The 17058-nt window shown below is 42.2% G+C and overlaps 1 protein-coding gene and 1 pseudogene across 1 annotated transcript in view; one reads left to right on the forward strand and one right to left on the reverse strand.

Moving 5' to 3' along the window:
- Window positions 1-17058, reverse strand: part of GRIP1 (glutamate receptor interacting protein 1) — a 666005-nt gene that overhangs the window by 441306 nt on the left and 207641 nt on the right. The gene's annotated exons all lie outside the window — the stretch shown is intronic.
- The window catches only part of LOC118998830 (E3 ubiquitin-protein ligase makorin-1-like), a 43820-nt pseudogene that overhangs the window by 25090 nt on the left and 1672 nt on the right, over window positions 1-17058 (forward strand).

Genomic DNA, 17058 nt, shown 5'->3' on the forward strand with positions numbered 1-17058 from the left:
GGAAGAAAATATTAGCAAAGCACATATCTGATAAAAGGTTAGCATCCACTATATATATATATACTCCTATGACTGAACAACAAAAAACAAACAATACGTTTTTAAAAATGGGCAAAGGGCTTGAATACAGATTTCATCAAAAAAGATATACAAATGCCAATAGGCACATGAAAAGATACTCAATATCACTAATCATTAGGAAAATGCTAATCAAAATCACAATAAAATACCACTTCGTGCCCAGGAGACAACTATTTTGACAGACGTGTTGCTGAGGATGTGAAGAAATTAGGACCCTCATGCACTGTTGGTGGAAGTGTAAAATGGAGCAGTCACTATGGAAAACAGTAGGATGGGTCCCCCCCAAATTAAAAATCGAATTACCACATGATCCAGCAATTCCACTTCTGGACATATGTACACCAAGAGAAATAAAGGAATCTTGAAGAGACATCTTTATGTCCATCTTCACAGCAGCATTATTCACAGTGGCCGAAAGAGAAACACAACCCCCGTGTCCATCAATAGAGCAATGGATAAACAAAATGTGGTGTGTGCTTACAATGGAATGTTACTCAGCCTTAAGAAAGAAGAAACCCTGACACATGCTACAACCTGAATAGACGCTGAGGACTTTCTGCTACGTAAAATAAGCCAGTCACAAACAGATACTCACAAATTCTGTATACTTCTGCTCAAAGGAGGCACCTAGAGTGGTCAAATTCAGAGACAGAAAGCAGAAGGCAGGTGGCAGGAGCTGGGAAGGGAGAGGACATTGCGGAGCTGTGGTTTAATGTTTCGGTTTTGCAAAACAAAAGGGGTCCTGGAGATTGGCTGCACAACAGTGTGAAGGTAATTAACATGACTGAAATGTACACGTAAGACAGGTTAAGGTGGAAAAATTCATGGTATGTGTGTTTTACCACAGTTAAAAAGAAATACACAGGAAGAATGTTTAAGGACAAATCCAGAAATGTGCCAAGACATACTCTTGCTGTCATTAATTTTTAGGTTCCACATTTCTCTTTTTAAATCTCTGTGTAAGTATAAGTCTACCTCCCGCACAAAACTGTAATTTTCATGGGATTGTGGGCTGGGTCCTATGATTTGGGCACGCAGTAGACATAATAAATCTTTGATGGTCGACAGAAATAACCATTAACATGATCATGTTTGGTGAATCTTCTCGAGCCTGAAACAGTAATACCCTCCACACTAGCTGAGCTGAAGGAGAATCTGTCCTGCAGGGACATCTATTCTAAAGACAGCAGCACCCAAACAAGAAACACTTGGTTTAATGATCCTAGTGAAGTGCCAGGGGACCACTTCCTCCCTTCCTGGCCATGAGGGCAGGGTCATCGGATAGGTATCTGCGCAGTGTTCCACACCTTTGCTCCTGCAGCTGCCCACATCAACTGTCTGCCTTCATTAATCGGGACTATTCCTTGTTCTCCAAATTGGCAACACACATTTTGCTTCTGGACCTTGGTTCACGTTATTTACGTCTCCTGCTTGGTAGTCTCTTGCCTCAACCAAACAGCTCCCAGGACTGACCCCCTGCCTGGACGTATCCCTCGTAAAAAGCCTTTGGGGCCTGCCATTTTGGTGATTGCCACCATTCTGTATAATTCTCACTCCCTGGGATTTTTTTTTGAGTCTATTATTCAAATGTTCTTCTTTCTCAACAGATCTAGTCACCAGCCCTAAACTGTACAGCTGACTGTCTCCTTGACATTTCCACTTGGGTACCTCAATCACTTTAATGCCGGCATGCCCCGAACTGAACTCAAGACTTCAGGCCACAACACAGGCCCCTTCACTTTTCTCAGCCGTGCGGAACGGCCCCTGTTAAACAAGCCAGGAATCTAGGTGTCATCTCTATCACCTACGTTCCTCTCATTCTCAGTACAGACCTCTCAGGGAATTCTGTTGGTGTTGTCTCCTAAATACCCCTGCCCTCACCAACTGCTTGCGGCCACCACCACCAGCTTAGTCCAGCGTTGTCTGAATCAGGAGGTTACTACCATTGAAAAGAGTTCTCTCTGCCCACAGGTCCTGAGAGACGGAGAACACGCCACATCTCAGGGGCCACATGGGGACTCTCTGGGGCGGTGGGAAAGAGAGGGACTGTGGGCAGGAGCCTTGACGGTGGTTTCCACAGGAAGGAGTGGGTGAGACCGAGCAAACCAGCTTAGGAGTGGCCAGTTTAATCATTTTCATGGGCTCTGGGCCCCAGGAAGTGATTAGAGCAGGTGAGTAGCGGCCCAGAGTATGACAGCCCAATAAACGAGGTGGTGGTGGCGGGGACTTAATCAGCTGCTTCAGAGGGAAACTGACCAGCTTCTAGCCAAGGCCTCTGACCAGGGTCAAGACAGCATTTAAACAGCTTTATTACAGGCATATCATCCTGGGCTATTTACTTCAATAGCCTCCTTTTAAAGGTCTTCCATAAGTTGCCCTCTTCCATCTCTAACTCCTTCTCCATCATTCTCTAAAAGCCTTCAGAGGTTTTCTGTTTCCTTAGAGTAAGGACAGAATCATCTAACATGGTTTATAACCCCTTACTTCTCCCAGCACAGCTGCATCCTGCTTCCTCTAACTATACACACTTAGTTCTTCATTATCATATATATAAGTTGTTATTTGCTGCACAGAAAGGTACTTCTTGCCGAGAAGTTGAACTCTGATGAACCTCTTAAACCAACTCCAGTTGTATGATTTATTTCTATTTGGTAAATTAAATAACTTTAATTAATCAGATAGTGCTGTTCATTATACATACTTATCTGCATCATTAATATGAACACTGAAAGTAAAATGCCTTAATTTTTCCATGTAAAGAATAGGTCTCAAGCCAACATGTTAAACTTGATTATTAAATTTTGAGATAAATCATGTTCTGTTCAGAAAAATCTGTGTTTCTAGGAACTTTATGAGCTAATATAGCCACAAATACTGCTTTAGAATGTGCCCGACAATTCCATCAGGCTCATAAACATCCTCAAGATCCGACAGTAGCCCGTGAAAAACTCATTTCATGGTGAAATTTTTCCCACAGCATTTAAATTGCAGGCATAAGATAGGAGAATGTGTTTTAATTTCCTCTTTATGGGTGCATTATCATCATTTTAAAGAAAACATTTATTTAACAGGTAGCAGTAAGTTTATTTGATCCTTGGATTTGTCATAATTCCCCCTACTAACTCAAAATTTCATATCCATTTTTCTGAGAGGCAGAACCAGTCATGAGCAATGTGACTTGCACCATCTACAGCTTTCGGAGGCCGTTACACCAACACCATATTGAATCACTATTAATGGGCTTTGTGGAAATACACATTAAAAGCCTACTTGAAAACAGAATTCTTTTATAATAACCCTAAATTAATTATTTTATTTCTAAATCTTCAATCATTTCTCCTTCCTTCTTCTCTCCTTTCATCCCTCCTTTTCTCTCAGTCTCTCTCTCTCTATTCAGCTCCACCCTCCCCTCTCTCCTAATGCAAATCTATTCTTTCAGCCCTCCTGCAAATGATGACGCTTTACTGTAAGACTAAGTAAAATATCACTCTATTGTATTTGCAGTTGGCAACATTTTAAAACTGTTTTTGGTTGTTCATTGTTGCTTTAATGCTTTGTAAGCATGGATTTCAAACTCTGCACCTTGGAATCCGGATCTTAACGCCACAGAAACAAATAAAACATTCTCAGTGAAATCATGGGGTATTCTTAGGACACACTAGAGGGGCCTCTTGGATGCCTAGGGCTTCAGGGACACCCCTGCAAGAGTTACTGTATAGTTAGCAGACAAAGAAATTCAGAGCACATTTTCTTAAAATTAAATCTTTCTCATATTAAAAATACGTAGAGATATTATTTTCAGATAGGTAGCAGCCAGCCTGTAACCATATCCATTCATTCCGCCTCTATCTCCCTCCCTCCCTCTCTCTCCCTCCTTCTAAGCCTTTTAATGCTTTTTCTAGTAATGAGGAAAGGAATATATGACCTCTTCTAGAGATGCCTCTCTTTGGGGGCTTCTTGGCTATTTAATTTCTCTCCCTGACTTACTGAACACCTCTGAGCCTTTATTAATTCAACAATTAATAATGCAGGTAAAGTATCAAGCATGGTATCTACAAGTGCTTATTGATTTATTTATTTATACTGAACTCATTTCAAAGGCAATTTGAGACAAATAAATAGTAGGTGCTGAATAAACGTTAGTTTTTTTCCCTTCCTTCCTCTATTTACTTTTTTTTAGTGCTTGCAAAGTTGGTGACATTGTTTTTACTGACACTCTTACAGGTGTCCCATTTCCCTCTCTGACTACTCCACCCAGCCCCAGCCCCCCTCCAGCCTCCACCACCTCGTTGTCTGTGTCCATGGGCTGTGCATGTGTGCACATATGTTCCTTGGCTAATCTCTTCCGGTCCCCTTCTACCCTCCCCTTTTGAGATCTGTGAGTCTGTTCCGTGTAACCATGCCTTTGTTTTATTTTGTTCATCAGTTTATTTGCTCATTTGATTCCACATATGAGTGAGATCATATGGTATTTGTCTTTACCTGACTGGCTTACTTTGGGTAGCATACTATTCTCCAGGTCCATCCATACTGCCACAAAGGGTAAGAGTTCCTTCTATTTTATAGTCGCATAGTATTCCATTGTGTAAATGTACCAATCTTTTTTATCCACTCATCTGCTGATGGACACTTGGGTGTTTCCAGATATTGGCGATTGTAAATAATGCTGCTATGAACAGAGAAGTGCATATATTCTTTCTAATTGATGTTTTAGGATTCTTGGGATATATTATCAGAGGTGGGGTCACTGGGCCATACAGCAATTCTACTTCTCATTTTTTGAGGAAACTCCATACTACTTCCCACAGTGTCTGCACCAGTCTGCATTCCCACCAGCAGTGCACAAAGGTTCCCTTTTCTCCACATACTGCCAGCACTTTTTGTTTGTTGATTTATTGATGATGGCCATTCTGACAGATGTGAGAAGATGCCTCAAAGTTGGAGGGATCACAATGCTAAATATCAAACTATATTTCAAAGCCACTGTGTTCAAAACAGCCTGGTACTGGCACAAGAACAGGCATACAGATCGATAAAACAGAATAGACAGCCCAGAAATCAACCTGCTTTCTCTATTTAAATGACCCTGAGTTTCTTTTTTAAGTTTTTATTTATTTATCTTTAGAGGAGAAGGGAAGGAGAGAAGGGGAGAAATATCAATGTATGGTTGCCTCTGGTGAGTCCCCTGCTGGGAACTGGCCTGCAACCCAGGCATGTGCCCTGACTGGGAATCGAACCACGATCGTGTGGTTCACAGGCCCGCCCTCAATCCACTGAGCTACACCAGCCAGGGTTACCCTGAGTTTCTTAAAAGGGAACAATAAACTAAAAACTAAGAGGAATTTGAGACTAGAGGCTATGAAGGTAAAATATTGGTAAGTGATATGGCTGATCCTTTTCAAAAGCTTCCCCATCTGAAAGAACGACACTCCTTCACAAGACTCCAGCCACCTGGGAGTGGAAAGAGAAGGCTGCACTCGAGAAACAGGAACGCGGGCCAGTGCCTGGCTGGCAGGAGCATGCTCTCAAGGCTGGAGCTGTCCATCTGAGAGCTCAGCAGCCCAAAGCCAAAATACAGAGTTTTATTATAATTACATCTGAAGTCTACATAGCCTTTTTATGGTGCAAACAGCTAAGCAAACCTCCATCACGCAGGCCTCACCGCCGGCCAGTACGATTTTACCAGCTGGGCCATGCTAGAAGTGAATACGATGCAAAGAAACCAGAACATGAGGCTGAAGTGCGCCTACTTCCCCCCTCTGGACTTAGTTTCTCCATGTGTAAATGGGCTAATTTAAGCTCCCTTTCAGCAATAAAATCCCACAATTTCAGGTTTCTAAACGTAGAAACTGGGTAACTCCATTCTCTGAATTTGAAGATTTTTCTTCTTTATATTAAACAAGCACAGTGTTAAAAGAGCAAGCATTCTTCTTTTAATCCAAAGTCATGTGCAATTTTTAAGTTGGCTCTGTCTCTATCAAAGATTTGTAATGCTTTATCAAAAACCAGCCTTTCCTAACATTTCACAACATGAAGAATTCAGACCTCATCAGGACTGGCATTTCTTTTCCTCTTCACACAAGAATTAGAGTTACAGCCCACACACCGAAGGGGCAGAATGTCAAACTGAAAAAGTTGCACCGAGGGGTAAAGGCTTCCACGAGGAGAGCCAGCACTTCAGTTGAGAAGGACTGAGTAAAGACTGTGAGAAGAGTTGTCTATTAAAAAAGCCCAAGTTCACCTTCCATATTTGAAAAACTTTTAAAAACCAGAACTCACATCAGCTGTGCCAGGGCATTATTTTTAAGTAAAGTTGATGCCTTGCCAAAATTGCATGTGATTTGCCGTAAGACAGGAAAGAGGCCAAGATTTGCCCACTTTAAGTTAGCAGCTCTCCCAAGAAGTTAAATTTGAAGTCAAATAAAAAGAAATGTAATTTAGAATGAGACCATAGTAGGGGGCAATCTCTTACTACCTCATGAGTTAAAGGAGGGCTTTCAGTTACCCCAGACAAGAAACAAAAAATGCTGCCTCGGCTGCTGGGACTCAGTAGGCTGGGCGTTGTCCTATGCAGGCAAAGGTCACCAGTTTGAGTCCTGGTAGACGCCCAGGCCTAGGCTGCGGGGGCCAGGTCCCCAGTTGGGGGCATGTGAGAGGCAACCAATTGAGGTTTCTCTCACACATCAATGTTTCTCTCCCTCTCTCTCATCTTCCCTTCCCCACTCTCTGAAAATAAATAAGAAGATCTTTTTAAAAAATGTTTTTAATGCTTACAAACAAGGATAAACATAACAGTATACATGTACTCATAAAACTATTCTGTCCATTAGAATACATTTGGATACTTTTTCAAATCAGTATAAATTTGTATAAATTTTACAAATATATATATATATATATATAAATATTTTATTTATTTATTTATTTAGTTAGTTAGTTATTAGAAAGGGGAAGAGAAACATCATTGTGTGGTTGCCTCTCATACACCCCATACTGGGGCCCTGGCCTGCAACCCAGGCATGTGCCCCAACTGGGAATTGAACCATGACCCTTTGGTTCACAGACCAGCACTCAATCCACTGAGGTATGACCAGTCAGGGATATAAATATATTTTTTGAAAAATCAAATATACTTTCCAAATGCCAATGAAACACAGATATCAATTCTAATGATTTTGAAACACTTAGTTGGCACATTATTAACGGGAAATCTGGGCTAATTCCCACATATTCCAACTAATGCCAAAAGATGTAAAATGGTTCCATTTATAATTCAAAGCTTGGAGTCACTGCAAGTAAAAGAGTTCTATTGTGAACACTACAAATCATTAGTGCCATCAGTCTATATGTCTTTGGAGAGTACACATTCTAACACAGAACAACCTCCACTTATTGCAAGAATAAAAGTGTGTGGAACACGCAAAGCTGGCACAATGCACCTAACCCTCCCAAACAACTACTCTCCTTATTAAACTTCTGCCTAATAGACATGAAAAACGTCGACCAACAAGATGCTGTTTAGCTTAGAGTTCATGTCTACCCCGTGGATCAGACAGAGGATTTTTCTTCTAATGGGTGAATTTTCAAGTAACCATGAGAGATGTCTAAACATGAACAACAGGGAAAGAAGACTCTAAATCTCTCACCTGCTGTGAAGCTCATGCACTTTAAGATACTCAAATACTTCTGTAAATATTCCCAAATCTTTCCTAAGTGAGGCAGGTTTTATTTTTTCTTTCTAAAGACTTTATTATTACCTGTCAGCCATGAGTGACACATTTGCTAGTTGGCTTCCTTCCTAGACCAAATGTAAAAGTCGTCCCCAAAATGAATTATAGAGTAACCGGCAGTGCACACTGTTTGACTGAACTCCATTTCTGAAATTTATCTTTTTTTCCCCTTACATAAGCAAAAGCTCAAGTATCTGAGAGAGCCATTTTAACAATTCTGCTCTTAAGTAATAATGGCAGCTCCTGCTCCCCAGGAGTTTTGCGCCTTTATAAACGTGGGCCCTGTTCAAACGGGTCTGGGCTGCTCTCCGGCAGCTCCGACAACACATTCAGGAAGACGTGAAATTCTGGGTCATGTTTTCGCCACGTATACACTTATCAGTCATGGGCCAGGGTTAACAGCCACATCAAGTGCGAACCTTTTATTGACTTCTGAACCAACAATTAGGGCACGGGTGCTAGTAACAGAACTCCTCCAAAATCACATGACGTTGAGCCTGCAGGGAGATTTAAATATCTGAAGTTCAATTACCCTTAATTCTTAATGGATATGAACTTTTTTTGTTTTTTTAGTATCCTCATTTTATTTTTTTATTGTTATCCAAGTACAGTTGTCTCCATTTTCATAAATACGACTGGTTCCTGCTTATGGAGTTTTTGTAACATACAAAAACCTATTTTATTTTTTTAAATAGATACTGAAAGTAGTAAGTTATTTTTTTACATAAAAAATTACCAAGATACGCCTGTCTGTATTAGGATTAATTAGTAATGATGAACCTTTTCATTCTCTCTGGGTTGACAGGCATAAGCGAAAAATAAGGTGAGGAAGAATCCATGAAACAATGATTTACTGACCACTTGCTCTATGCCATATAGTGTTCCCAGATAGTGTTTACCTTTTTCAAATGTAAAAAGGTACAGGCAGTCCCCTTAATGTGAAATCTTGTGAGGGAACAGATAAACAGATTGAATTAAAATGAAAAACGGCAACGAGATGGCGCAGAAGAGAGACGCTCGTGCTAGGTGGCGGGGCAGGGGTGGACGGAGAAGACCTGAGGAGGAAAGGAAGTGCCTGACAAGACAAGCAGAGGCCCGCCGGTCACAGGGGAGCCGAGACACTTAGGAGGACTGGTCCCAGCATGTGAAGAAGAGAAGGATGGGAAACAGGGCTAGAAATAAGGCAGCTCATGAAGGGCCTTTAATGACTCAATAAAGTTTTGGTTTGATCCTGAGAGCACTGGGAGCCACTGAAGGATTTTTAAAAGAACAATTCAGATAAATATTTTATATTAGTTACTCGAACAGGTGTGGTATGATGGAGGGCTTTATGACACTAGCATTTATTACACAGCTATTATAGCCCTGGCTTGTGTGGCTCAGTGGATTGAGCATCGGCCTGCCAACCAAAGGGTCACCGGTTTGATTCCCAGTCAGGGTGTGTGCCTGGGTTGTAGGCCAGGTCCCTGGTGGGGGGTGCATAAGAGGCAACCACACACTGATGTTTCTCTCTCTCTTCTCCTTCCCTTCACCTATCTAAAAATAAATAAATAAAATCTTTTAAAAAACCAGCTGTTATACATCAGTCTCTATTACTTCACTGCATCCTCACAACAATCCTACATATTGTCTCCAGTTCACAGCTGAGAAAGGAGACTAGGAGAAAATTAAATGGTTGAGCAAGATCACACAGGTGGTAAGTGGTAAGGCTGGAATTAAAATACTTCCTGGTATATGCCATGCCTCATTTTTTCAACTATGTCAACACGTTGCACAACATGCAAAATGTGACATGAACAGTGTATGTGCAACCTGTTTCTTGACCACGGATGCTGCTCTGAATTAAAATCCAAGTCACAGTGTTGATGCAAGAGGGGAATTTGTGGAATGGGGCTGAGGACAGGGGCATTGCCGTCACACTACCCAAGAGGGCAGGTAATATGGAAAAACCCCAAATGGTTTCTATATGGACTTCACGTACCATGGCCTTTTGTTAAAAGAAATTACAGAATCAATCTTTGTCGACATCATCACCATGTGAAGTAATGTTAGCAGGCGATTCTCTCCCATCTGCTTTTTTTGGGGTGTGTGAGGGCGGGAGTGGGGAGGAGGGCTGAGGTCTGGGGAGAAACCACAGTGGACATCAAATGCCTTACTATGTTACTAAGTCATTAGGTTCAAGTTGGGCCCTGGACAGTGTGGCTCAGTGGATTGGAGCATCATCTCATACCAGGGGTGTCCAACCTGTGGCCCACGGCCCGCATGCAGCCCAGGATGGCTGTGAATGTGGCCCAACACAAAATCATATATTTGCTTAAAACATTATGAGATTGTTTTGCGATTATGCGTCACAATGTAGTTCATGTGTGGCCCAAGACAACTCCTCTTCTTCCAGTGTGGGGCAGAGACTCCAAAAGATCGGATACACCTCCCAGGGTACAATAAAATTTGGGGGGTTCCATCCCCAGTCAGGGCACATACCTAGGTCTGCAGTTCGATCCCTGGTCAGGTGAATGAGGGAGGCAACCAATCAATGTTCCTCTTTCACATTAATGTCTCTGTCTCTCCATCTCTCTCTCTCTCACTCCCCACCCCTTCTCCCTCCCTATCTTTCTCTCCAAAATCAATAAACATATTTTGTTGGGAACCACCCTGCCTGGTTTCAAGAATTATAACTGCCTCCCATGGCTAAGTGAGCGACTTCTGGAATGCGAGCCAAAGGAGACAAAGCTTGTCTCTGGCAGCAGTGCTGCTTCTGCTTCTTCCCCTGCCCCCAAGGCTTGGTTGATTAGTCAGTGATGGGTAAGACCCCTCAGAGGAGAGGCAACCTAAGCCAGACATGATCACTTGGGAGGCCATCATGGAAAGACTCAGGGGGCTGCGACAAAGAAGGAGCAATAGACCCTCATCCCCCAGCTATTGTGATATAGCCCGGGTCCCCATTTCTGTCTGGGAGAAGCAATTCCTGGCTCTAATCGACCTAAGCCTAAAAACCTATGATGGGGAAAGTGGTGCAGCCCTGTGCTGGAAAGGGCGGGTATCTGGGGTAAATCAGGCATAAGAAAGAATATGTAAAATCCTGTGAAACCTGCTTTGTTTAGAATGCTCTCATTTAAGTGATAAGGGTCCAAGCAAGAAGTTTGTTCCTCAAAGTTTTATGGCTCTTTAGATATCTGACCCTGACTGAGAATAAGCCCTCATAGTTCTTTGAATGCTATCTATTATTTGATCCTCCACCTGTACTCTTGTGCAAATGAACCCAATAAAAGCCCCTTGAGGAAGGGGCTCTTGGCCCTTCCCCTTTGAAGGATTGGCCACCTTTCTTCCCCAAGCAGATTATATCTTGGTAGTTTCACTTTCATCCGTGGCAGACGGTGGTGGACGTTGGGGGGAAGGCACCACAGCATTTGTTTAAAAAAGAGAGATTGAGTTATTGAGTTGGGCCCTGGTCAGGTAGACTCAATTGGTTAGGGCATGGTCCTGATAAGCCAAGATGGCGTGTTGGATCCCTGGTCAGGGCACATACAAGAATCAACCAATAAATGCATAAATAAGTGAAGCAACAGACAGATCTCTCTCTCTCTCTCCCCATACCTCCCTCTCTCCCCTTTCTTCACTCTCTCTAAAATCAGTAACAAAAAATAAACAAAGCAATAGTAAGGCTTTACCAGCTGCTACCGTGCACACAAGGCACATTATTGGATGCTGTTAGATGCTGGTCAGATGCCGTCAGTCACTTCCAAGTACATTCCATCATCTGAAAATGAAGCTACTCTCTAAGAAAGTTGGTTAAAAAAAACACCTTAAGAGTGTTATATCTGGAATCAAGCAGAACAAAAACATATCTTTGCATTGTTTGCTTCTTCCATCCCATGTTGCCACTTCAGGGACTGAACATCCCCACTTTATAGGTGAGAAAACACAGGGCCATGAAGATAAATAACAAGAACACTTCCCCAAGCTGTCAGACTCTGGGTCTTCGAATTTAAGCCTGTTGACTCATATCACTTAATGCTTCATCTTCAAGCTTCAGAAAGAAAAACTAATCATGTATTTTCAAAGCTCAAAGCATTTACAAATCAACAAGAAGTTAGAAGAGGCCCTCATTCCCACACTTTCCTACAAGGATATTGCAGATTATGTCATTCTAAATCAGCAAAGAAAAGGCCCTGGTTCTCATTATCCTAACACTAGTAACTACATATAAATACATGAGTAAAACAGCGTACTGAAGACGTGAACGGAGCTACCTAGAATGTGCTAGGGCAGTGCTCCCCAAAGCAGGTTCTGAAGAACACTGGTCTCAACAAACACTCTGTTGTACCAATAAATCTGTGAAACACTAAATACTTTATTCTTATCATGCAGATCCCGAATGCCCTTTGGCATATAAAGGATTTGTTAACATAAAGAAAACTGTTTGACTTTAACTCAGAGTATTTCAAAATGATAAAAGCAGAGCAACAGAGGTGGCCGAGTCTCAGTGACTGACACACCAGAACATTTTATACCACTTCTAAATGGAACTCCATCAGAACACGGAAACCGAGAGTCAAACCAAACCATGGATTTCATGTGATTTCCACTTAATATCAGTTTTTGCATAAAAATAATAATGGCTGACTACTATGCGCCAGGTGTTCTGCTACACCGGTGGTGGCAGAAGGAAGTTGAAACCAGTGTGCCAATCACAGTGAATCTGTAGAAAGTGGCTCACTGATGTGTGGTGTGCAGAAACACTATGGGGCTATGCCTGGTCTCTCAGAGAAAAGGTGCCACGATGCATGTGTAATAACTAGTATCCGCCACAGATGTAGCACACAAGATCATGTGCCACAGATTTTCCATCCATCAGCTGGGCACTGAGGATACATAATGAATTAAATGGAGCTCCTGGCTTCAAGGGGCTCATTGTGGGGGTAGGGGGCTGACAGGCATATCATCACATAATTCCAACACGGTGAGACAGGAACAAGAACAGGAGGCCCTAATACAAAGATGAGAAGAGTGATCGGCTAGCTTCAAGGATTAGAGGACACTTGATCTGAGTCTTGAAGGCTGTGTGCAAGTTCATCACGGGTGCAGCAGACAGAGCATCGAAGTCCGTACTGTGGGCGGAGGCCACACCAACACAGAGGGTGGGGGTGTGACAGGCTCACAGGGCGCTCACTAACTCCCCTGGGCTGGAACGCAGGCATTGTGGAGGGAACACTTCCCACCTCGTCTCTGACTGTATTCTCCAAGCCAACCCTCCCAACAAACATGTGTTTTCTGTCTGCAGTTTTTTTTAATTTACTTTTTTCCCCATGTTTGGTATTGTGAAGTTATTCAGTGTTGTAAAGAGAGAGCTGTTCTGTTTAATTAAATAATACGCTTAGTAGAGGATTAGTGTATATGCATGAGATCATTTTTAGTCTCATTTTCAAAACGATCCATATGCTCTTCACTACAACAAAGCTCAACATACTTTACAATGTGGCACGCCTCCTCCTCCTCCTCCTCCTTCGTGATCATTCATTTCACGACCGAGACAAGTTGCATGACTCTGAGCTCTACTTGTTTAAAAAAGTACAATGAATATGCATCAACTTGACGATACACTCCAGAACTACTCTTAAAAATATAAGTCACTCAAAATCACTCAGATCAACTTGTTTTTTTTTTTTCCTGGCATCCCTGTCCTTTTGCAGACTGTAGACTATAGCTTTCCTAGGCATGGATGGAATAGTAGCTAATAACTTGACTGTCTTCCTGGGAAACAGTTCGTTTTCTTATGGAGAAAGGTGAGGGTGAAATGCAATCGTCAAAAGCACATTTTTAAAGTGCACTCGTACAGGGAGCAGAGGCAGCGCATCCCAGACGTCCTTCAGAGGAGCTGTCATCTCGCCGCCACTCTCCTTACGTTTGGAACAAAACTCTCTACACTCCAGCGATTTCCAACCACTGTGTGCTGCAGCAATTTTTAAAGCATTCACTGCCTGAATATTTAGTCAGGACACTGGCCGCTTTTCCCTTCGACTATCAAATAAAAATAATAAAAACTGCCAACACAACAATGGCTGTCCAGACCAAACACCCTGTCCTCAATCATAAATATATAAAAGTCATATAAGAGAGTTGCTCCTTTACTGGTCATTTCACATAATAAGGTTCTGTCTGGTTAATTCTTGGTACCAGAAATCCTTATCTACAAGTATAGGCACTTAATTTTTTAAAAAGCCACTCTGGAGCAAAAAGGGTAGGTCATTACTATTATTTTTTTGTATTAATCAATCAACATTACGCCTATTTTTTGGTGCGCCGCAGAATTTTGGTCACCCGTTCATGTGTGCCCTGAGGTGAAAAGGTCGGAAATCACTGCACTACTCCAAGTAGAAATGACCTGGAAGCAAAGTTAAGAATGAAAAATGAGCCAGTGGTATAGAGGGGCACACGAGGGAAACACTAATTGAAACGGAGGAAAACATGAGCCCTGGCAAAAAGATCCAGGACTTCAGAGTTAGTCCACTGTCTTTTTATTATTGATGCTGGCTATGGGGAAAGTTGGTATATCAGAGCTATTCCTTTAAAGAGTAAGACAGTGCTGCCCGGGCTGGTGTGGCTCAGTGGACTGAGTGCCAGTCTGCCAACCAAAGGGGGGCCAGTTCTGTCCCCAGCCAGGGCACATGCTTGGGTTGTGGGCCAGGTCCCCAGTGAGGGGCGTTCAAGAGGCAACCACACATTAATATTTCTCTCCCTTTCTCCCTCCCCTCCTCTCTCTAAAAATAAATATATAAAATTTTTAAAAAGCGTAAGATAGTGCTGAGTGACAAATTACACCATGCCCTACAACACTTGACCACATTGACCTAGTTTTCCTATCTATTACCCAGTTCCTGTGACTTTGTGCAGTTATTTCTCCCTAACAATTTCTACTACCCCTTATACATAGCACTTTGTATATTTAGTAATATGAGGTATGTTTGGAATGTATATTCACCCCTGATATCAGGCCAACCAGAAGCAAAACCATCTTTAACTCTAGGATATTAAATGTAAGAAATTGCCTGGAAACAACAGAATGAAGCTTAAATATTCTGTGCCTTTTCTGAATACCGATGTCAGCCATCAAAGACCATGACCATTGAGTTCCCTTAACATCACTGTGTATGATCCACAGTGACCTCCCAAGAAGCAGCAGTTTTATTTTTGGCAACTCTGTATGATGCTGCTGCTGAACCATTATTCAAATTTACTATTCAGTTTGGCTCACAGGCATGCACAATACATGAATTAATAAATGCTAACACAAAAAGAAAAAAGACTGAATGAAATAATTTTCTTGAACTACGCAGCAATCTTCCTACATACAGTAACAAAAAAAAAGTAACTTCCTTATCTTACTGGGATATCTAATTCCACCCTTTGTGGGAGACTTATCAAGTAACCTAGATACAACGACCACTCTCATATAAGTGTAGGTACGTACAGCACTATTAACCCCTGAACATGACTTTGGACAGATCTGTGTCAGTCTGGGCAATTCCTAAAAACAGTGGCTCTGTGGGTTATTCAACATCCTGGTGGATGCTGATTTTGCAAGGGGCACCTGATTGGATCTGGGACAGAATACTTGGATTCTTAGTTCTCCCAAGCTCATCATTAATAGGATCCTGTTTGGTTATAAAGCCCTGTTGCCACCCACCCACAGTCAGTCCCCACCTCCTCAGGACAGCAGGCGTCCATTAGGTCCCCAGGCATCCTGATGTCCAAACTGAGAGGAACCAGGGCCAGGTACAAAGGATCACTGCCCTCATTTGGGAAGTCACTCTTACCTGCTTAACTTACAAACTTCCCAACATTTACATTTTAATGTAAGGTACTCAACTCCTTGGTCTGGAAAGCAACCCCATCCTTTGTTATCTATAACAGGTTAGAAGAACAGAAAACTTACTGTAACAGCTTGGGCTTTGCAGCCTGACCAAGCTGGTTTAAGCTTTGACCCATCTCTCACTAGCTGGTGAATGACTTCGCACAGTTTCGTCTTCTGGGACAATATCTTCTATTTCTCAGAGTTAGTACAAAGATGAAATGTGAATCTCAGCCCTGTGCCTACCAAATACATCTTGCACCCAGCACATCCCTGGCTTGGCACCTGCATCGCTGAATTGGTAGCTTGGTTTTATGCCCTTCCACCCCCTTCCGGCCAGCATCCTGACACGGCCAGCATCCTGACATGGCCATTTCTGCAACTCAAGGCCAGGGCACACCGTTTGACACAGCAGACTCTCAACATCTGCTTCACATTAAAGGAAGAGGAGGCACTTAATAGTGTTTCTCGAACTTTAATGTTTACATCTGAGAATCTTGTTAAAAATCATATTTTGATTTATTTAGTCTAAGGGGGCCCAAGATACTATATTTCTGACAAGCACCCAGGTAGACCCATGCTTCCAAACTACACTTTGAATTACTGGGTGCTAGTGTCCCTTCCTCCCTCCCTTCCATTCTTCCTTCCCTCTCTTCCTCCTTCCTTCCTTCCTTCCTTCCTTCCTTCCTTCTCTCCTTCCTTCCTTCCTTTCCTTCTTTCCTTCCTCTGGGGGACCACGGTAACCCACGAAGTAGCAACAGAGAGCTGTTCGTGGGCAGCTCTCTAAGGAACCACGTCCAGTCTATGGTGCAAACACAGAGGGCAGGGACACCCAGGATAATATTAGTGTGGAAATTATATGTTGATATATCTCTACCCTAATAGAACAAGCTATTAAGTGAACTCCAATGCTAATCGTCAGAAAAATAAAAAGCTCTTTAAGGAATGAGAACAGGTTCACTACACTTCTAGAGGGCAAGACTACAGAATAATGTGCCTGTACAAGATACAAATTTGTAAATAAGTGACATTTAATACCTTGTATTTCACAAAAGTGTCATATCCTCTACTGTAATGTTAACGGAATGAGTATTTATAATACATGCCAGAAATGCACACAGTCACACTTGGGAAAGGAAGCTGTCCTCTGGTTACCACACAGTGCCATCTGCTGGACAGCTGCTGATATGCAGCAGAAAAAAATACAAGATACCCACTGGGAATGAAAGAAAATTTTCGGCAGCGTCTCAAAGAGTTTATGCAAACTAAAACAACTTCCTACAAATCTGCACTGTTTCATTTGGAGAGAATATTGCACAGTATCTATGCTATTTTTTTTTAGAAAAGTAGAACAGCTTTATAAAGATATGTATATTGCTGAAGGGCCAAAGGCTGAAC

This window comes from Sturnira hondurensis, unplaced genomic scaffold (assembly GCF_014824575.4).
Source record: "Sturnira hondurensis isolate 20B ecotype Veracruz unplaced genomic scaffold, ASM1482457v3 Scaffold0014384, whole genome shotgun sequence".
NCBI lineage: Eukaryota > Metazoa > Chordata > Mammalia > Chiroptera > Phyllostomidae > Sturnira > Sturnira hondurensis.